The following is a 22,463-nucleotide window of genomic DNA, read 5'->3' as shown; positions in this document are numbered from 1 at the left end:
CAACTCTGTCGTTGGTGTTGATGGGAATCCACAACCTTGTTGTTACCCCCGCTATTTGGATTGAGGTAATAGTATTTATGTTACTTTATACATGTGATTTACCTCTGTTATAAATCCTGGAGTACTGCGTGTGTCAGCACACCGATCCAGGGATGACACTTAAGCACAACGACTTGTGAAGGAAATATGCCCTAGAGGCAATAATAAAGTTATTATTTATTTCCTCATATCATGATAAATGTTTATTATTCATGCTAGAATTGTATTAACCGGAAACATGATACATGTGTGAATACATAGACAAACATAAAGTCACTAGTATGCCTCTACTTGACTAGCTCATTAATCAAAGATGGTTATGTTTCCTAACCATAGACATGTGTTGTCATTTGATTAATGGGATCACATCATTAGGAGAATGATGTGATTGACATGACCCATTCCATTAGCCTAGCACTTGATCGTTTAGTATGTTGCTATTGCTTTCTTCATGACTTATACAAAGTTCCTGCAACTATGAGATTGTGCAACTCACGTTTACCGGAAGAACACTTTGTGTTCTACCAAACGTCACAACGTAACTGGGTGATTATAAAGGTGCTCTACAGGTGTTTCCGAAGGTGCATGTTGGGTTGGCATAATTCGAGATTAGGATTTGTCACTCCGATTGTCGGAGAGGTATCTCTGGGCCCTCTCGGTAATACTCATCACCTAAGCCTTGCAAGCATTGTAACTAATGAGTTAGTTATAAGATGATGTGTTACAGAACGAGTAAAGAGACTTGCCGGTAACGAGATTGAACTAGGTATTGGATACCGACGATCAAATCTCGGGCAAGTAACATACCGATGACAAAGGGAACAACGTATGTTGTTATGCGGTTTGACCGATAAAGATCCTCGTAGAATATGTAGGAACCAATATGGGCATCCAGGTTCCGCTATTGGTTATTGACCGAGAATAGTTCTAGGTCATGTCTACATAGTTCTCGAACCCGTAGGGTCACGCTTAACGTTACGATGACAGTTTTATTATGAGTTTATAAGTTTTGATGTACCGTAGTTTGTTCGGAGTCCCGGATGTGATCACGGACATGACGAGGAGTCTCGAAATGGTCGAGACATAAAGATTGATATATTGGACGACTATATTCGGACACCGGAAGTGTTCCGGGTGATTTCAGAGAAAACCGGAGTGCTCGAGGGTTACCGGACCCCCCCCCCCGGAGAGTTAATGGGCCACATGGGCCTTAGTGGGAAGAAAGAGGGGCGGCCAGGAAGGGCCGCGCGCCCCCTCTCCCTCTGGTCCGAATTGGACTAGGAGGGGGGGCGGCGCCCCCCACTCTTTCCTTCCCCTCCTCTCCCCCTTCCTTCCCCTCCTAGTAGGAGTAGGAAAGGAGGAGTCCTACTCCTACTAGGAGGAGGACTCCTCCTCCTGGCACGCCTAACAAGGGCCGGCCGGCCTCCCCCTCCCTCCTTTATATACGGGGGCAGGGGGCACCGCATAGACACACAAGTTGATCTACGGATCGTTCCTTAGCCGTGTGCGGTGCCCCCCTCCACCATATTCCACCTCGGTCATATCGTCGCGGAGTTTAGGCGAAGCCCTGCGCCGGTAGAACATCATCATTGTCACCACGCCGTCGTGCTGACGGAACTCTTCCTCGAAGCTTTGCTGGATCAGAGCCTGGGGATCGTCATCGAGCTGAACGTGTGCTGAACTCGGAGGTGTCGTACGTTCGGTGCTTAGATCGGTCGGATTGTGAAGACGTACGACTACATCAACCGCGTTGTCATAACGCTCCCGCTTACGGTCTACGAGGGTACGTGGACGAACACTCTCCCCTCTCGTTGCTATGCCATCACCATGGTCTTGCGTGTGCGTAGAATTTTTTTTGAAATTACTACGTTACCTAACAGTGGCATCCGAGCCTGGTTTTATGCGTAGATGTCATATGCACGAGTAGAACACAAGTGAGTTGTGGGTGATATAAGTCATACTGCTTACCGGCATGTCATACTTTGGTTCGGCGGTATTGTGAGATGAAGCAGCCCGGACCGACATTACGCGTACGCTTACGCGAGACTGGTTTCACCGCTACGAGCACTCGTTGCTTAAAGGTGACCGGCGGGTGTCTGTCTCTCTCACTTTAGCTGAATCAAGTGTGGCTACGCCCGGTCCTTGCGAAGGTTAAAACAGCACCAACTTGACAAACTATCGTTGTGGTTTTTGATGCGTAGGTAAGAACGGTTCTTGCTAAGCCCGTAGCAGCCACGTAAAACTTGCAACAACAAAGTAGAGGACGTCTAACTTGTTTTTGCAGGGCATGTTGTGATGTGATATGGTCAAGACGTGATGCTATATTTTATTGTATGAGATGATCATGTTTTGTAACCGAAGTTATCGGCAACTGGCAGGAGCCATATGGTTGTCGCTTTATTGTATGAAATGCAAACGCCCTGTAATTGCTTTACTTTATCACTAAGCGGTAGCGATAGTCGTAGAAGCAATAGTTGGCGAGACGACAACGATGCTACGATGAAGATCAAGGTGTCGCGCTGGTGACGATGGTGATCATGACGGTGCTTCAGAGATGGAGATCACAAGCACAAGATGATGATGGCCATATCATATCACTTATATTGATTGCATGTGATGTTTATCCTTTATGCATCTTATCTTGCTTTGATTGACGGTAGCATTTTAAGATGATCTCTCACTAAAATTATCAAGAAGTGTTCTCCCTGAGTATGCACCGTTGCCAAAGTTCGTCGAGTCCAGACACCACGTGATGATCGGGTGTGATAAGCTCTACGTCCATCTACAACGGGTGCAAGACAGTTTTGCACACGTGGAATACTCAGGTTAAACTTGACGAGCCTAGCATATGCAGATATGGCCTCGGAACACGGAGACCGAAAGGTTGAGCGTGAATCATATAGTAGATATGATCAACATAGTGATGTTCACCATTGAAAACTACTCCATCTCATGTGATGATCGGTTATGGTTTAGTTGATTTGGATCACGTGATCACTTAGATGACTAGAGAGATGTCTGTCTAAGTGGGAGTTCTTAAGTAATATGATTAATTGAACCTAAATTTATCATGAACTTAGTACCTGATAGTATTTTGCTTGTCTATGTTTGTTTGTAGATAGATGGCTCGTGCTGTTGTTCCGTTGAATTTGAATGCGTTCCTTGAGAAAGCAAAGTTGAAAGATGATGGTAGCAATTACACGGACTGGGTCCGTAACCTGAGGATTATCCTCATTGCTGCATAGAAAAGTTACGTCCTGGAAGCACCGTTGGGTGCCAGGCCTGCTGCTGATGCAACTGACGGCGCTAAGAACGTCTGGCAGAGCAAAGCTGATGACTACTCTATAGTTCAGTGTGCCATGCTTTACGGCTTAGAACCGGGTCTTCAATGACATTTTGAACGTCATGGAGCATATGAGATGTTCCAGGAGTTGAAGTTAATATTTCAAGCAAATGCCCGGATTGAGAGATATGAAGTCTCCAATAAGTTCTACAGCTGCAAGATGGAGGAGAATAGTTCTGTTAGTGAGCATATACTCTAAATGTCTGGGTATAATAATCACTTGATTCAACTGGGAGTTAATCTTCCGGATGATAGCGTCATTGACAGAATTCTCCAATCACTGCCACCAAGCTACAAGAGCTTTGTGATGAACTATAATATGCAAGGGATGAACAAGACTATTCCCGAGCTCTTTGCAATGCTAAAAGCTGCGGAGGTAGAAATCAAGAAGGAGCATCAAGTGTTGATGGTCAACAAGACCACTAGTTTCAAGAAAAAGGGCAAAGGGAAGAAGAAGGGGAACTTCAAGAAGAACAGCAAGCAAGTTGCTGCTCAAGAGAAGAAACCCAAGTCTGGACCTAAGCCTGAAACTGAGTGCTTCTACTGCAAGCAGACTGGTCACTGGAAGCGGAACTGCCCCAAGTATTTGGCGGATAAGAAGGATGGCAAAGTGAACAAAGGTATATGTGATATACATGTTATTGATGTGTACCTAACTAGAGCTCGTAGTAGCACCTGGGTATTTGATACTGGCTCTGTTGCTAATATTTGCAACTCGAAACAGGGACTACGGATTAAGCGAGCACTGGCCAAGGACGAGGTGACGATGCGCGTGGGAAACGGTTCCAAAGTCGATGTGATCACGGTCGGCACGCTACCTCTACATCTACCTTCGGGATTAGTTTTAGACCTGAATAATTGTTATTTGGTGCCAGCGTTGAGCATGAACATTATATCTGGATCTTGTTTGATGCGGGACGGTTATTCATTTAAATCAGAGAATAATGGTTGTTCTATTTATATGAGTAATATCTTTTATGGTCATGCACCCTTGAAGAGTGGTCTGTTTTTATTAAATCTCGATAGTAGTGATACACATATTCATAGTGTTGAAACCAAAAGATGCAGAGTTAATAATGATAGTGCAACTTATTTGTGGCACTGCCATTTGGGTCATATCGGTGTAAAGCGCATGAAGAAACTCCATACTGATGGACTTTTGGAATCACTTGATTATGAATCACTTGGTACTTGCGAACCGTGCCTTATGGGCAAGATGACTAAAAACGCCGTTCTCCGGAACTATGGAGCGAGCAACTGATTTGTCGGAAATCATACATACTGATGTTTGTGGCCCAATGAATGTTGAGGCTAGCGGCGGGTATCGTTATTTTCTCACCTTCACAGATGATTTGAGCAGATATGGGTATATCTACTTGATGAAACACAAGTCTGTAACATTTGAAAAGTTCAAAGAATTTCAGAGTGAAGTGGAAAATCATCGTAACAAGAAAATAAAGTTTCTACGATCTGATCGTGGAGGAGAATATTTGAGTTATGAGTTTGGCCTACACTTGAAACAATGTGGAATTGTTTTGCAACTCACGCCACCTGGAACACCACAACGAAATGGTGTGTCCGAACGTCCTAATCGTACTTTACTGGATATGGTGCGATCTATGATGTCTCTTACTGATTTACCGCTATCATTTTGGGGCTATGCTTTAGAGACGGCCGCATTCACGCTAAATAGGGCACCATCAAAATCCGTTGAGACGACGCCTTATATACTGTGGTTTGGCAAGAAACCAAAGTTGTCGTTTCTTAAAGTTTGGGGCTGCGATGCTTATGTGAAGAAACTTCAACCAGATAAGCTCGAACCTAAATCGGAGAAATGTGTCTTCATAGGATACCCAAAAGAGACTATTGGGTACACCTTCTATCACAGATCCGAAGGCAAGACATTCGTTGCTAAGAATGGATCCTTTCTAGAGAAGGAGTTTCTCTCGAAAGAAGTGAGTGGGAGGAAAGTAGAACTTGATGAGATAACTGTATCTACTCCCTTATTGGAAAGTAGTTCATCACGAGAACTGGTTCCTGTGACAACTACACCAATTAGTGAGGAAGCTAATGATAATGATCATGAAACTTCAGATCAAGTTTCTACTGAACCTCGTAGGTCTACCAGAGTAAGATTCGCACCAGAGTGGTACGGTAATCCTATTCTGGAAGTCATGTTACTTGACCATGATGAACCTATGAACTATGAGGAAGCGATGATGAGCCCAGATTCCGCAAAATGGCTAGAGGCCATGAAATCTGAGATGGGATCCATGTATGAAAACAAAGTATGGACTTTGGTTGACTTGCCCAATGATCGGCAAGCCATTGAGAATAAATGGATCTTTAAGAAGAAGACTGACGCCGATGGTAATATAACTGTCTATAAAGCTCGACTTGTTGCAAAAGGTTTTCGACAAGTTCAAGGGGTTGACTACGGTGAGACTTTCTCACCCGTAGCGATGCTTAAGTCCGTCCGAATCATGTTAGCTATTGCTGCATTTCATGATTATGAAATTTGGCAAATGGATGTCAAGACTGCATTCTTGAATGGATTTCTAGAAGAAGAGTTGTATATGATGCAGCCGGAAGGTTTTGTTGATCCAAAAGGTGCTGACAAAGTGTGCAAGCTCCAGCGTTCCATTTATGGACTGGTGCAAGCATCTCGGAGTTGGAATAAATGCTTTGATAGTGTGATCAAAGCATATGGTTTTATACAGACTTTTGGAGAAGCCTGTATTTACAAGAAAGTGAGTGGGAGCTCTGTAGCATTTCTAATATTATATGTAGATGACATATTATTAATTGGAAATGATATAGAATTTCTGGATAGCATAAAAGGATACTTGAATAAAAGTTTTTCAATGAAAGACCTCGGTGAAGCTGCTTACATATTGGGCATCAAGATCTATAGAGATAGATCAAGACGCTTAATAGGACTTTCACAAAGCACATACCTTGACAAAATTTTGAAAAATTTCAAAATGGATCAGACAAAGAAAGGATTCTTGCCTGTGCTACAAGGTGTGAAGTTGAGTCAAACTCAATGCCCGACCACAGCAGAAGATAGAGAGAAAATGAAAAATATTCCCTATGCATCAGCCATAGGCTCTATCATGTATGCAATGCTGTGTACCAGACCTGACGTATGCTTAGCAATAAGCTTGGCAGGAAGGTACCAAAGTAATCCAGGAGTGGATCACTGGACAGCGGTCAAGAACATCCTGAAATACCTGAAAAGGACTAAGGATATGTTTCTCGTATATGGAGGTGACAAAGAGCTAGTCGTAAACGGTTACGTCGATGCAAGCTTTGACACTGATCCGGACGATTCTAAATCGCAAACCGGATACGTGTTTTTATTAAATGGTGGAGCTGTAAGTTGGTGCAGTTCTAAACAAAGTGTCGTAGCAGGATCTACATGTGAAGCAGAGTACATAGCTGCTTCGGAAGCAACAAATGAAGGAGTCTGGATGAAGGAGTTCATTTCCGATCTAGGTGTCATACCTAGTGCATCGGGACCAATGAAGATCTTCTGTGACAATACTGGTGCAATTGCCTTGGCAAAGGAATCCAGATTTCACAAGAGGACCAAGCACATCAAGAGACGCTTCAATTCCATTCGGGACCAAGTCCAAGTGGGAGACATAGAGATTTGCAAGATACATACGGATCTGAATGTTGCAGACCCGTTGACTAAGCCTCTCTCATGAGCAAAACATGATCAGCATCGAGACTCCATGGGTGTTAGAATCATTACTATGTAATCTAGATTATTGACTCTAGTGCAAGTGGGAGACTGAAGGAAATATGCCCTAGAGGCAATAATAAAGTTATTATTTATTTCCTCATATCATGATAAATGTTTATTATTCATGCTAGAATTGTATTAACCGGAAACATGATACATATGTGAATACATAGACAAACATAAAGTCACTAGTATGCCTCTACTTGACTAGCTCATTAATCAAAGATGGTTATGTTTCCTAACCATAGACATGTGTTGTCATTTGATTAATGGGATCACATCATTAGGAGAATGATGTGATTGACATGACCCATTCCGTTAGCCTAGCACTTGATCGTTTGGTATGTTGCTATTGCTTTCTTCATGACTTATACAAAGTTCCTGCAACTATGAGATTGTGCAACTCCCGTTTACCGGAAGAACACTTTGTGTGCTACCAAACGTCACAACGTAACTGGGTGATTATAAAGGTGCTCTACAGGTGTTTCCGAAGGTGCATGTTGGGTTGGCATAATTTGAGATTAGGATTTGTCACTCCGATTGTCGGAGAGGTATCTCTGGGCCCTCTCGGTAATACTCATCACCTAAGCCTTGCAAGCATTGTAACTAATGAATTAGTTATAAGATGATGTGTTACAGAACGAGTAAAGAGACTTGCCGGTAACGAGATTGAACTAGGTATTGGATACCGACGATCAAATCTCGGGCAAGTAACATACCGATGACAAAGGGAACAACGTATGTTGTTATGCGGTTTGACCGATAAAGATCTTCGTAGAATATGTAGGAACCAATATGGGCATCCAGGTTCCGCTATTGGTTATTGACCGAGAATAGTTCTAGGTCATGTCTACATAGTTCTCGAACCCGTAGGGTCCGCACGCTTAACGTTACGATGACATTTTTATTATGAGTTTATAAGTTTTGATGTACCGAAGTTTGTTCGGAGTCTCGGATGTGATCACGGACATGACGAGGAGTCTCGAAATGGTCGAGACATAAAGATTGATATATTGGACGACTATATTCGGACACCGGAAGTGTTCCGGGTGATTTCGGAGAAAACCGGAGTGCCGGAAGGTTACCGGAACCCCCCCGGAGAGTTAATGGGCCACATGGGCCTTAGTGGGAAGAAAGAGGGGCGTCCAGGAAGGGCCACACGCCCCCTCTCCCTCTGGTCCGAATTGGACTAGGAGGGGGGGGGGGCGCCCCCCCCCCCTCTTTCCTTCCCCTCCTCTCCCCCTTCCTTCCTCTCCTAGTAGGAGTAGGAAAGGAGGAGTCCTACTCCTACTAGGAGGAGGACTCCTCCTCCTGGCGCGCCCAACAAGGGCCGGCCGGCCTCCCCCCTCCCTCCTTTATATACGGGGGCAGGGGGGCACCCCATAGACACACAAGTTGATCTACGGATCATTCCTTAGCCGTGTGCGGTGCCCCCCTCCACCATATTCCACCTCGGTCATATCGTCGCAGAGTTTAGGCGAAGCCCTGCGCCGGTAGAACATCATCATTGTCACCACGCCGTCGTGCTGACGGAACTCTTCCCCAAAGCTTTGCTGGATCAGAGCCCGGGGATCGTCATCGAGCTGAACGTGTGCTGAACTCGGAGGTGCTGTACGTTCGATGCTTAGATCGGTCGGATCGTGAAGACGTACGACTACATCAACCGCGTTGTCATAACGCTTCCGCTTACGGTCTACAAGGGTACGTGGACGAACACTCTCCCCTCTCATTGCTATGCCATCACCATGATCTTGCGTGTGCGTAGGAATTTTTTTGAAATTACTACGTTACCTAACAACTTGACCATCTGAGGTCGGGTCACTACAAGATGGTATCAGAGCACATGTTGACTATAGGACGTGACCCCTAGAAACTGGCAAGCCCATAGGATAGATTTTCCCAACTACTTCATTTTCAAAAAGATCTTTTACCTCTCTTCTCTTCTGAGCTTATTCAAATATTCCCTTTTTAGTGAGACCATACCCCTTTTCCCTTTTGACCACATGAAGATTCGGCTGATGAGACCACTGCAAGAAGTACAAGATATTGGACAACTAAAACTACTTTGAAATAAAGAGGATTTTTACCGTGCATTACAGTGATGGAAACTACAACGGTGAAGACTCCGAAGACTAGGAGAATTTGAAGGCTTTGAAGAATTTCCAGATTTGTATGACCTAGGAAGGCATCCCTTATGGAATTTATCAGACTATGGAAGCTGTCGATACCTGAGATCAAGGTGTATCAGAGAAAGACCATAACATGGAGCATTAGAACTCGTAGTTTTCGTCAAGGAAAACCCTAAGACAAGAGATATCAATTATGGAATGAAAGCTCATGGCAGTAATATGGGCATAGACACGGCTAACCATGGTGTTATTGCCCGCTTATGCTATAATCACCATGCGGAGTTAAGCATGTAGATGCATGAAAGGATTGGATGGTAGAAGGCTGATGGAGCATCTGTCAGCAAAGGATGTAGTTTTAACGTAGCTGGTGTATCACCAGGATCTGGAGAATTACACGAGGAGTTTTAAGATGGATCTGCAGGAAGCCGTATTTGACAAGGAAGTAGTTCGTAAAGAACTCAGGACCCAGAAGATGAAAGTAGCCATGCTGGAGAAGCTAAACCTCGAGATACCGGAGATTTGTCAGGAACTGAAGGACAGTAGAACCATGGCTCATGCCAAGGATGTTGAAATCCAGAAGTTTGGAATGCAACTCCAGAATATTAAAGGACGTCATGAGAGAGTTCGCGTCAATGGAAATGACCTGGTAGAAAGAACTTAAGAAGGACAAGCGTGATCGGAAGAAGCCCATTGGAAACATGGACTGGAAGAGCTTGGCGACTTTGAAGATTTATTGACCTTTAGAAGACCAAACCCTGTTATATATTTACGTTAGATGCGACGATTGTGAGTTGTCTTTTGTTTGATGTTTTTCCGACAGCCATAAAATAAAATGCCCTTTTCAAAACTTTTGTTTGTATGGTGTGTATCCCTCTCTATCTCTCTTATCCCACCCAAACCCTAGAACTACTAGAGGATGAATGGAGATGAACTCACATTTTCTAGGCCGATGAGTCGATTGGAGATGGACCGATGGATTCAGAACATGGAGGATCACATGAAGAATAACCCTTTAGCCGGAAAGGATATGGCCCAGCATACTCTTCAATGCTTTGAAAGAGGTGCTGCTACTTGGTGGAGGATGTGCCAAACCATCAATGGATGGCAAGGATTAACCACTTGGGAAGAATTTAAGTTGACTTTGCCAAAGTCTCGGTTTGTGTCCCAGAGATTGAAGCCTTATGGAAATGATGTGAAGAAACCTTGTGCATGAAAGCTTTGTGGAGAAATAGGACACGACCATAAAGAACACAAGGATGAATGCCCTAAGTGTGAAGGAAGTCACCCAGCTGAAGAATGCCCAACTAGGCAGATTACTTGTTTCTTGTGTGAAGGAACTACCCACTACCCTGCTCAGTGTCACATTTACCCCATGGTACAAAGAACCATCCAGCAAAAGAAAGAAGCAATGAAAGGAGCCCTCATGGAAATTTCAGAAGAACCTGTGATGAAGGAAGAGGTGGAGGATACACCCGAAGAAAACCCAATTAAACCTTGCACCAAGTCTTGCTATTCATGTGGAGAAGAAGGACACATCTCCCAGAGTTGTTTGAATGGAGATCTAGTAGAATTCCCGACAGAGGAAGTAGAGTATGACCCACAGGAAATTGAAGCCCTGATTGGAATGGAAAAGTCCAGGAAGAGAAGTAGATTGGATACCAGGAAGGACCTGAGTCCTATCACCTGTTTCAGGTGCAAGGAGTAAGGGCACTACTTCAACAATTGCTCAAAAAGGAAGCCGAGGACCCAAGGAGGCTATATGTGATCATGAGGAAACCTTGAGACTTGTCAGAAGTAATATGTTACTTCTGTAATGAAGCAGGCCACTTTGCCAGAGGTTGTCCCAAGGAGAAAGAGACCTGTGATAAATAGTTGAGACTATGAGAAATATTGCAGTAGTGAGAACATTTTTCTCTATATTGAGGTGTTGAGTTGAGGCATGTAATGGAAAAGCAAGTGATTGTAATCATTGGAGAATCAATAAAGTTAGCATCGCTGGTAAAGATTTGAATTTTATGAGCAGTGGTTGTATGAAGGAAGATTTTGACCATTTTCGAGGATATGAGAAATATGGTCTATGGAAGATTTGTTCATTTTAAGGGTGGTAGTACCCTGTGAGGACCCTTGACCTCTGGAGAGGATTATAATTAATATTCCACGGAGTGGACTTCGAACAAAATAAGGAGTTTTGTCTCGATATGTGGGATACCCCAAGAGTATGAAGGAATGAATGTACTATTTGGATATAAAGGAGGTATGATGTTGGTAATATGAAGCCATAGTGACTCTCTAATGAGTCTGAGTAATCACTCTTAGTTTCGTACAAATAGAAGGAAGAGAGACAGTACAGTTGGATGGATTTAGGTATGCTAGGAAGCTGGATGTTAGAATAATGGTCAGTTGCCCCAACGATGAGTTCAAGGTTTACAAAGTAATGAGATGGGCCATAACCCACAGGCCCCAGGACCTGCCAAGAAGCAAGCACACTCTTGCTGAAGGAAAAACCCTGGAAGAAGTTACGATTTTATCGACCGACGATTTTATATGACCAACGCAAAACCCAAGAGTTGTGAAGAAAACGATAGATGTTTGTTTGGCTTGCAGAATCAATGGATTTATCTGAACTTAGTTCGTCGACAAGAGAAATTCTGCAATGCTTTTGAGGATGACCGAGTGTTAGAATGCGAGATTCGCTAAACCATATACAAGATAATGATTTGGGTGCGGGATGGATTGATCACCGTACCAACTTACTCTTATTATTCGCCTTGCTATATGGGATGGTAAATCTGAGTGACTTACCTATAGTAGAGAGACGACGATATTAAACCTTGTTTAAACCCGAGAATGGTATAGATATTTTCCCTTGTACAAGGCAGCTGTTGCCAAACATAGGTCATACGGTGAGGTTCAACCCAGACCCATTTCTTGCAGGAGAAACCATAAATTGTTGACCACCAGGAGATATCTATAGTTGTTTAGTATTGGCGCCAGACCCGTGAGCTAAGAAGACATAGTCATGGAATAACATTACAGAAATTGAGGAAAAGGTTATGCCACCACCAGAAGAGCCCAGAGAAGGAATTATCATGAAGATCTAAGAAGATCGACAATAAGGATGGGGTATATGAGTTTTGAAGGAACCGTATCAGTGCTTCTAAGGGTGGTAGCACCCCAGACCCCCTGTGACGATCGATGGATTTTGAGAAGACCGCGACCCTAACCTATTTCTTTCTAGCCTCTCCGAATCTCGAGGAGGAGATTCATTTTAAGGGTGGTAGGTTTGTAACATCCCAAAATTCTAAATTTTGGAATGTTATAATAAATAGATAGACTGATTGTTTGTTTGATTGTTGTGTGATTGATTGAGTGAAATTCAAAACTTTTTGAAAATTAAATGAGAGGGAATAAAAGGACTTTCCCAAACTTTCATTTTTGCATTCGTGATCTTCGTGAATTCAAATACTTTTCATCACAAAACCCTGGAGAGAAGATGACATGACTTCTTCCATTTAAATAAATGAAAAGGGTTTTGAAAAGATTTGAATTTCATTTGGAAATATTTTTAAATTTAGAAACTTTAAGCAACTCAATGATTTTCATGAGAGAATATAAAATGACTACTTCAAAACATATGAAATATGAGTTGGGAGTTTAAAAGAAATCCAATTTGAAGTCCTTTTGGAAATTATTTTCAATTGGGAGTTATTTCGGTTTTATTCAATTATTTTTCTTCAAAAATAAAATATACAAAAATTAGGGTAAAATGATTCCCTACATCAGAAAAATTGGAGAGAAATAAATTTGAATTAATTTTGGTATTTTTAAAATGTTTTTATTGGATTTTATTGGACCAGTAGCACTCTTTGATTTATCTGAATTTTTTTGGATGTTATTTGATGCTAGAAAAATGTTCATGTTGTAGAAAATCTTTTTCTAATTTTTTTGCATATATAATATGCCTATATAAAATTTTACTTTATTTTCATTATTCAGTTTTACTTTCCTGTTTTCATAAAAAAAACTGCGCGTTCGCCTGGAACTAACTGTCGCCCACTTGTGTTGCATAATAGCATCTGGCGCCCCATCATTTTTTTCTCCTAAATGGCCCAGGCCCAGCCAGCCATAATCCTTCCAAGTTTTTTTTCTTTCTTTTCTTCTTTAGCCGAAAAAACTGCAACCCACACTGTACGCGCGCGGTCGGCCCGCGTTGCTTTTTAGCCCATGCGGTTCCTTTTTTTCTTTCTATTTTGTCTACGTTTAGTCCCACATTGCCTAGCCTTTGACCTCCAGGTCTCTTTTCCACCTATAAATATAGACCCATAGAGCCCCCAAAAATCATCCGATTCGAGTTATATCAATATTTTGGTTTGACTAGATTCACTAAAAATATATATTTCTCCTCTCCGGCGGAAAGTCTGGAAGTCGTCTCCTCTCTCTGAAGTCGTGTTTTCAGTACCTTATAAAGGTATCTTTCTTCGTATTATTTTTATATATAGTTACTTCCGTAGCTTATTATTCTATACTAGTACGGTAGAATAATTAGATTTATTAATTAGTCCCTGTATTTACATTTTTGGACTATAATTCTTTTAGCCATAGCCTGTTTTCTTCCGTAAAGCAGCTTGGCCCTGATTTTTCAAATAGCCATAACTTTTTACTCGTTCATTCAAATTAAATGAAACCATTGCCAATAGTTTTGTCTTGTTTTCATCTATCCAGTGAACCTGTCACATCAACTTTTTGAAATTTTCAAATTTTCGAAATTTATTCAGATTCATATTCAAACTTCTTTTGTTCATAACTTGAGTTTTATAACTCCGTTTGAGTTGATTCTTTTTGCAAATTGAAGCTCTTGACCTAAACTTTCTGATAAGGCCAAGTTCACTTAATTTTGGTACTGTTAGAAATTGTTTTATGCTACAAGAGTAAATTGTTTGTTTTCGAAGTTTTCCAAGATCTTCTCTTTGAATCTTTTGCATGAGTGGTTATGTATGCAATTGCTTGCTCGCGATAGATTGAACGGAGTGTGACGAATAGAACTATCAGGAGTTGAGTATGAATCATCTTCATCAACAGTACAGGAAAGTTCACACTTTGATCATATCCCTTTCATACCCAGTTTTTATGCATTAGTTTGAACCCTCAAACAATTGCATGATTAGGATCTGATTAACATGTGGGTTCTGGGAAGTAGATGAGGTAGTACCTATTGCCCTGTTTATTATCAAACCTTGGGAGTTACTTCTCTGTTATGCTATTATTGCTATGCTATGCTCGTAGGCGTGGTTTGGGTGAGTGAATCCATGACAGATGTGAGATTGTTATTTAATGGTTCAACTTAAGGTGGCAAATTTAATACACATCTGGGTGGATTGAGGCACCTGGGGAACCCAGTGATTGCCTGTTTTTTTGGAGAATCCCAGGGTTCCGTGTGATTATCCTATGGACTGCCACCCAGGCTCAAAGGGATCATAAGATTATTCATGCTAGAAACTTCCGTGTGCAGCCACAAGCTATTATGGGCTCTAGCATAGTTGATTAAGTCGTGTGAACTCTTATAATGGTAGACTAGCAGATGTAGGGGATGTAGGTGGTACTGTCTACCCATCGTAAGGTGCTAACGCTTCTGAAAGACTGTGTCTCGGTCATTCGTTTCTCAAACACCATGTAGTGCAAGGAATCCAACAAAGGAGATCGAGTCTTGTGGGAAAAAGTGCGCAAACCTGTGCAGAGTGTACAAACTAATCATGGTTAGCCGTGTCCCCTGTTATGGACATTTTGAGTATCTGGTTCTTGAATTATTGTTGTGATCTCAACACTCTAAATTAATTTGTTGGGTTATTAATGATTAATTTTAATTGGTATTTAGAGGGGGTTTATCTTCTCAATGTTTTCAACAAACTTTGTAGTTAAATAAAATATATTCCTTTGTAGTAGGGAAAAATTGGCCTTTTGCAAAAATTATTTACCATAGAGCCTCCACCAGCCATATATGCATGTAGTGATAGCTATTATTCATCATTATCCTATGCTGTGAATTTGCCAGTACATTCAATGTACCGACCCTTTGTGGATGCAACGTCTTATGTTGCAGGACTTCTTTACAACGAGTAAGTGATACGTTAGGGTTACGACTTCTACACTCAACTTTGCCATTGGTGTTGATGGGAATCCACAACCTTGTTGTTACTTCCGCTATTTGGATTGAGGTAATAGTATTTACGTTACTTTATACATGTGATTTACCTTTGTTATAAATCCTCGAGTATTGTGTGTGTCAGCATACTGATCCAGGGATGACACTTAAGCACAGAGACTTGACCATCCGAGGCCGGGTCGCTACACAATGCATCAGCAATAACATATTCTTTACCCTTCTTGTGTTTAATGACATAAGGGAAAGTGCTAATGAATTCAACCCATTTAGGATGTCTACGGTTCAGTTTTGCTGGACTTCTAATATTTTTCAAAGATTCAGAATCAGAATGAATAACAAATTCCTTGGGCCATAATAATGTTGCCATCACTATAAAAAAATACACTTCCGTGATGATACGTGTTTGTCACAGTAGGTCACGTTTTTTGTCATGCATATACATCCATCACGATTTTGTGACAGAATCAAGATAGTCATATCTGTGCTGTCGTAGAAGTGTTCCATGACATTACCGAAATTATCATCACGGAAGTGTCCACTTCCATGACGATAAATCGAGCGTCATAGAAGTGCTTTCGTCAAGGGTGGCCGACACATGGCATCCACCATAATGGGTCGCCGTTAAGCTATCTGGTTCTGGTTTGGATCCGATAACCCATTAACAGCCCAGACCAATGGGGATTTTCCACGTGTAAAATCATCATTGGCTGGAGGAAACGCATGTAGGCTCCTTGGTGGGCCAGATGTCGTCCGTCCAATGGAGGAGACATGTGTATGATACGTCGACACGTGGCAGGGCCCAACCGAGGCCTATATAGGTTAAAAAGGCTGGCCCAGTCTAAGGCCCATAGTATTTACTTAGGTACTAGTGGGCCAGCCCAATAATGGCCTATTTAGACAGGGCCCATTTACGGCCCGAAGCCAGATCTGGCCAGTTAATTGTTTGCCGAATATTTGGGCCCAATTACGGCCCAGTGACATTACGGCCTGTTAGAGGCCCGATGTAGACATGGGCCCATTTCAGCCCGGTGTGTTTTTTGGCCTGGAATGGCCCATGCTACCGATGGGCCATATATGGTCCGATGCGACATCTGGCCCTCTAACCGCCCGTGATAAAGGTGGCAACAATTCAGCCCAACGTGACTTGCGGCCTGTTAAAGGCTTGTCGTATAATTCGGCCTGTAGATGCCTCTACTAAGCTTCCAGCCTCTTAAAGGCCCTTGATATCAGTGGGCCAACTAAGGCCCGGGATATGTTTTGGCCTGGTAATGGCACATCATATAACTAGGCAAAAAAAGGCCCGGTCTACATTTCAGCCTGCTGAAGGCCCGTCGATGGCTAGTGAAAATTGAGGTCCAACATGCATTTCGGCCTGCTAAAGGCCCATGGTTCCTTCTGTGCCGTAACAGGCCAGCTGAATATTCAAACTGTTAATGGACCAAAGCTCCATGGGCCCAACTAAGCACTGGGTCCACTAAAGGCCCAACTAAGCTTTGGGCCGAATATAGGCTCGTGTAAGTTGTGGGCCTCGCGCAAAGTGTGAAGGCCCCAATGGCCTTTCAGGCCAAAGAAAGTTGCAGGCCGACCCAATTGTGGCCCGCTAAAAAGCAGGCTAGTTAGAGGCGAATGTTTTGGCCCGGTCGACTACATCAGATTTTCTCCATTTTTTTTCAGATAGCGAATGATGGCAGTAACTAGTAGGAATTAAGAACAAACCTACTCTATACAATAAGGAAATTATGGCATAGTAACTTAGAATAAACATACACTATACAATAAAGGATTTATGGTATATTACATCCACCGGGCATCGAAGTTCACCACCAGTGGTCATAAAGCGCAATGAAGAAGCAGATTACAAAAACTGGGCGCCATTGCAGCGTAACAAAATAATACTGAACCAAGACCACTTCCGAGACAGTTCAAGAAAGGTTAGGCTTGCGCGGGAACTACTGTGCAAGCTACTGAGCAAGGCTGTGAGACCGGCCTAGCATGTCGCTCATAGCTTCCAGGTGTAGTTGTTTAGCAATGAGGTTCTCATTGGTGTTCTCCCCAATCTTTCTTAGAGATAGGACTTCAAGTCGAAGTTGAGTTGTAGAATGCCTTTCTACTAGAACTTGGGACTGAAGAAGTCTAACTGATTAAGACAGCGAATTCTGTGAGCTTGTCTGACTACTAGTCTCAAGTAACTTGAAGACTGCATCAAGACAAGACTTTAGGGTTGTCTCGCTATCTTCAAGATGTTTTGCCTTCTTTGTTGCAATATATGTTGGGTTTGTCTCACAACCTTCAGCAGACTTGTGCATGCCATCAGGCATCTCAGCCTGAAGCAAGAAGAGAGATGACAGCTTTTGCACGTGTATAAACAAAGATGATAACTATGTTGTTAATTTCATACGATTTCAAATTAGAAAATAAAGAGAAAGTTGAAGATATGAATAGCATAATTTGGCATTGTTCATAATACGGGGAGCTTCACCACACTACTAGATTACCATGTCAACATAACAAGCATAGATGAAGGGCAAAAACAATAATTGTATCTATTTTTGTTAATGTGCATGTCATGTTGTTCATACCATCAGCCACATATGTAAGATAAAACAGGAGATGACAAGGTGCAAACATGGGCTGCTTCACCACACAATGGATTATAGATCCACAAAAACAGGCACACATATAGGGAGTATTGAGTAATGTGCATGGTATGAATAAAGAATTTGGTTTTACAAGTAAATCTTGGAACTTACGGTTGTTGTGAACATGCATTTTGATAGAAACAACAAACTAAACAATAGTTGACGATAGGGAGTATGAGCAAATTAAATAGCAGTTGAGGAGAGAGCCTTTAGAAGGACTGACTTACATTAATAGTTAACACTTGCTTTATAATGCCCTTCTCCATGTCAAGGGAAGGATAACTCAAGAATTTCAGCACAGAATCTTCTTCATAAGCATTGCCTGTACTCTACATTTTGTAGAGAGTAATTATAGATGTGATAATACTGGAAGGAATAGAGGATAATGAAGATAAGATGCAGATTGATGCTACACAACTACCAATCCCTGGAAGTACAAGAGTCAGATGACAAAATGTATTGACAAGAGCAATGGGCTATACTTCTGCACTGGCATTGTCTGTGTATTCAACTTTTTGGTAAGATTAACTATAAATCTAATATATTCTTTTTAGTAAATGGTGGGCGAGGGAGATAAGATGCAGAATGATACACAATGAACCAATCCCTCTTCCCATAATATAAGTGTTTTGAACACTGGTGTACTGTACAAAACATTCTTATATTATGGGATGGAGGGAGTAGCTGTTAATGTAAGTATAATGATAGACGACATTCAGTCCTTACAAGAGGACTGCAGAGCTAAACCTCTTCAAAAGCATTGGGTTGATTCTAGATTTATGTAAGAATCCATATAGATCTTATAATGTCCACCAAATGGACGATAACAAGGCTAACATGTACCAGTGATGCTACATAATCAACCAGCTATGAAAGTAAGTATGGTCATAGAGGGCAAGAGGTACTCACAAGAGCAATGCAGTGTGTAGTATAGTTGTGAGATTCTGTGGTCCCTTGAGAATGAATGTTCTTCTGCAAATAGTTTTCATACAAGTGAAAGTTAAGGCACATGCAGAAATATAGTTCAAATTGTGATGTGATATCATAGACAGTACCTTACGCTACAGATGAGACCAATGTGTAACAAGATTATTCCGGTCACTGTCTGATAAATGTAGCACCAGAGACTTTACAGAAACTTTGTTTAGAGGCTTGCCATCAAAGTGCGCTTGCCTGAGGTAGGAACGATACTTCATCAACGAGTGCTTGAAAAGTGTAACCAACCCTTGCTCGTCTTGACAATCCAGTTTGGTCCTTGCCTATTTAAAAGAATGAAATCTTGTGTCTTCTGTCAGCAGAAACATATGCAGTAATTAACATGAATAACATTAGTACATTATTTACGCTTAAGTTGCGGAGGAAGATTGGAAATTGTTCTTTGTCTGTGGCATAATCTTTCCATGAAGGAAATATGCACAGAAAGTTCCTGACAACAATATAAGCTTCATCTTGTAAACTGGGAAGAAGTGGAATAGGAGTCCTATTTGCTGCAATTGGGGCTCTCTCTCGTTCTAAAAGGGATTTGCAACTGGATTTGGTGTACTATTTGCTGGAATGGGGGTTTTGGTCATAGAGGTGGTGCTATGTCAATTGGCATCATCATATTGTTTGCGGCAGTTGGGGTTTGCTGAGTTGGGGCATCAGAGATGGCCAGTGTACTAGGGCTAGAGTCTGCTATAGTTTTGGCTGTGTTTTCTGGGTCTGGTGATATTGTAACTACACCTAAAGGGCTATTTGATTTATCAGGTGTCACTACCTTTTCCAAATACTTTGTTCGTGCTCCTCCGCGATCAGCAATTGCCCTCTTCATTTTGAATGTCTGATACACAAGAACATCATTTGAATGGGTAAATATGGTATGATGACAGATGGAATATGTAATGAAAATGGATAGGCAGGGCGTATTCACATACACAATGTGTAAGCTAAGCTAATAGCAGTGCAACAAAGTAGAAGAAATGCAAAGCATTAGTTGCAAGATATGTGTGACCAATATAACCTTGGAAAGTTAGAGCAAGCACCTTGATGGGTGAATAAGATAGAGCATTTGCGTTTGACTCCTCCACTAGGGAGCTACATTGACTTAGGTCTCCCTCTAGCTCAGAATCACTGTTAGGATCATATTCTGAGCATGAATGTGTAGGTGGAGAGTGTTTGCATTGCATTGTATCCAGATTTGATTTCAGTCCCTTAATGCCAAGTTTGACAGCCATGGCATTGTTCCTCTTTATTGTTTTCATGCGCGCAGGCTCATAATCATTATGATGCTGTTTAGTATCTGAGATTCATGAAAACATAAAAAGTAGTCAGATTATCTATGGAATGCATTGCGGATTCAACTCGAAGAGTGTCTCCCTATAAACCCCTGCATATGCAAAGTTCACTCCCCAACAGTGCTGACCAGACCACACACAAAAATACAAACCTCTTATGTCTCTATAACAGGCAGACACACATTTCAAATTGAAGTAGGAACATTAGAATCATATCAAATTCGTATTTGAACAAATAAACTAAGGAATTATGAGTGGCATAATGTTTAGCTTCAAGGGTCGAGTGCTGGTAGTGCGACACAAAGCAAGTAGGCAGATTGTATTCCATGTAAAAGATCCTATTCTATGTAAAAGGTGGAAATGACACTTTCTTTCTATACAATGCAGTGTTTGTAGCCCACACATGATGGAAGAGATCACACAGAGAAATACTATTCACTCATGTCTGCGATTCCAATATTTTGAAACAGGGTGATCCACCCTAAAAGAATATTGACAACAAACATGACAAGGCAAGCATAGATGTAATGAATCAATCATTACTTGTGAGCCTACTAGGACAAGTATGCAGAATTGTAACTGCAATAAGAGACCGTCCAAAATCTGAATCAAGCAGTTGGTTTAACACTTATTATTTGCAACTAATCGACGTGAATAATTGGATATCATATCGAATGAGTAAGAAAGACAAGTAAAATTGTAAATAAACCTGGCCTCTGGTAGTAATATGGGTCAATGTCACTATGACCAACAATCCAAAATGACTAGTGTCTGTTCCTAGGGTCGGAATTTTGAAACCTTGTGAACTTTACAGGTACTAACGATTACTGAAATACATCTGAACCATTAAGTGTAGGTAGCACTCAGTACACAACAAACGCCAATGACAGTCCTGCCTAATGAGTAATGAATCTATTAGAAAATGCGTGATGAGGAGTGGCCACTGAGTGTTGAGGACGTATCTCAGGATAAATTGGGTTGGCTTAGTGGTTGTTGCACGCCTGAGCCCTAAACGGACTGGGAAGGTAGGCACGGTGACGCTGTTGGGCGAGCGGCTCCTCACCTCTTGTTAGTTCGGCTTCTCCTCCTAGAGCCATACCGTTCAGGGACGACAAGTCCACGGGGAGGCAGGCAGTTGGGGCCGAGTAGAGATCGGAAGTGCAGCAGAACAGAGAGGAATCGGGGCCTGGGCCTACCCAAAATCCTAGGGTGGGCCACGGCCCACCGCGGCCACCCTGTAGATACACACCCGAGCGGCGTACATGCATTTTCGAAAGTAAATTAGGAACATTTAACTAACCAATTAAACAACTCTATTTTAATATTATCAGATTCGTATTTGAACAACTAAGCTTGTTTAGCTTGATGGGTGGAGTAGTGCGATTATTATACGAAGCACGTATGCTGATCGTATAGTGATCATAAAGGGGGGGACCTTAAGCATTTTTTAGCAAAAGAGGGTTTCCCCTCTGATTTTTATTAAAGAAACCACCACGGAACCAACATGATCAATTAAACCCTAAGCATGATCAATTAAACCCTATTATTACTGTGCCATGGCAGATTTAAAGCTGCAAACGGCAGAAATGCTATTTACCATCCATTGTTTAACCAAGTTACGATCTATTTTCTGGTTGAGATCAAAAAGTTGAGAAGATATGAAGTACCACCTCTCTTGCGGCGCTGTGTAGGCATCGGGGATGCGATGGCTGTCAGTGGCGTTGAAGCAGGTCTGCGATGGTAGATGGGTGCATCGGGGGATAAGTCCTATTGCGGTGGACGAGAAGGTCATGTGAGCGGCCCCGGAAAAGAGGATGACAGCGCCGATGAAGCGGGGGGACGCGACGCAAGGTTCCTGGTCCGTCGTCGTGGAAGAGAAATGTCCATCTCTAGCCATGGACGACGTGGTCTTGGTAGGCGCTCCGGCATGGTGGAGGACGGTGGCAATGGATGTGGTGGAGGACGACGGTGATGGATGGGGTGGCGGACGGAGGAGGCTGGTGTGGGGATGGTGTTGTAGCGCAGACGGTGTATGAATGGGAAAATGGAGGGAGAGGTATGGGGAACCATGTTTTTGGGATGCGCCTGTCTAAAATATGGGAATGTTATGAACTTAGCCCCCGTTTAAA

This window comes from Triticum aestivum, chromosome 3B (assembly GCF_018294505.1).
Source record: "Triticum aestivum cultivar Chinese Spring chromosome 3B, IWGSC CS RefSeq v2.1, whole genome shotgun sequence".
Lineage (NCBI taxonomy): Eukaryota > Viridiplantae > Streptophyta > Magnoliopsida > Poales > Poaceae > Triticum > Triticum aestivum.
Note: the sequence above shows the minus strand (reverse complement) of the source record.